Here is a 1,401-nt window from a genome sequence, read left to right as displayed (position 1 = left end):
CAAACAAATATTCGCACTTCTCTCAATTTATTTCAAAACATAATTTTATTAAAAGAAAGATAGAGATGACTAATGAATATGTATTGTTCATTTCAATTGATTCATTTTTTGAACTTCTTTTGTTGTATTATCTAACAAGGAAGATATTTAGATCCCATCCAGCTGCTATCTAGCTGGCATAGTAGTTAGTTAGTAGTGGTTTTTATGTTTCTGTACAGTTAGTCAGTGGAGAGGTTAAGCTTTTGTTTAGCTTAGCTGGATTAGAGTAGATATTTTTGCTTCTTTACCTTTTCTGTATAAATACACACATATGGAATACAATACAGTTAAGCTTTGCATTTTACATATTTTTACAGTTTCTCTAATTGTTGAGCTCCATTTTTAAGACCTCCATTGCAGCAGTTGCCTGATCTCAAGGCACTGCATTCTCTACATCTTGACATGATATCAAAACACTCTCGATCCTGAGGTGATTCTCTCTTGATTCGCATTACTTTGCTTTCAATTGGTTAGTCATTCTATCCCTTTTTCCAATTTTTTTACTTTGTTCTACCTTTGTTGTTATTGTTCCTTTTGATTTTGTATTGTTGTTTCATTATGGCGATTGTGAGGATAGTAGTTCATCAAGTGCCTCTAATTCTTCTCCAATTGACTCAAATAACCCATTGTATAGGCATCCCTCTAATAATCTTGGAGCTGCATTGGTACCCATTCTTTTTGTCTGCATTGGTTATCGCTCATGGAGGAGAAGCATATTTTAATCATTATCGGTGAAAAATAAATTGGGATTCATCACTAGGGAGTGCGCAAAACCTAATCTCAATCACCCTATATACAGGTTGTGGGTGCGATGTGATGATATTGTTACTTCATATATTTTGAATTCTTTGTTGAGAGAAATTGTAGACAGTGTTGAATATGTTACGGACTCTGTAAAACTTTGGCGAGAATTAGAAGATAGATATGTGCAGGCTAATCATGCGAAATTATACTAAATACAAAAGAAAATTAATGATTTGTCTTAATGATCCTTGACATTACTAGTTATTATACAAAATTGAAGAAACTTTGGGAGGAACTTAGTACTCTGAGTGCAAAGGTTCAATGTACCTGTAATTATATTTGTAGAGCCAAGGCTAATATTCACAAAGAAGAGCAAGATAGAAGGTTGATTCAGTTTTTGATGGGTTTAAATGAGGTGATACAGTGATTCATGGTAGCATATGCCAGCTGGATGGCAGCCAGATGGCAGCTAGATGGGATCTCAATATCTTCCTTGTTAGATAATAAAACAAAAGAAGTCCAAAAAATGAAAAAATTAAAATGGACAATACATATTCATCAATCATCGCCATCTTTCTTTTAACAAAATTATGTTTTGAAATAAATTGAGAGAAGTGC

General features: G+C 33.3%; 1 long non-coding RNA gene across 1 annotated transcript; it reads left to right on the top strand.

The window, feature by feature from the left end:
• Positions 1 to 8: 8 nt before the first annotated feature.
• On the top strand, positions 9 to 1,025 carry LOC124890486. Its single transcript, XR_007049193.1, has 2 exons — positions 9 to 508; positions 674 to 1,025. It is a non-coding gene; the product is annotated as an uncharacterized LOC124890486 (long non-coding RNA).
• Positions 1,026 to 1,401: the final 376 nt, after the last annotated feature.

Source organism: Capsicum annuum, unplaced genomic scaffold, assembly GCF_002878395.1.
Source record: "Capsicum annuum cultivar UCD-10X-F1 unplaced genomic scaffold, UCD10Xv1.1 ctg1887, whole genome shotgun sequence".
In the NCBI taxonomy this organism is placed as follows: Eukaryota; Viridiplantae; Streptophyta; class Magnoliopsida; order Solanales; family Solanaceae; genus Capsicum; species Capsicum annuum.
The sequence above is the reverse complement of the archived record's forward strand: the minus strand, read 5'-3'. Positions and strand labels throughout refer to the sequence as shown.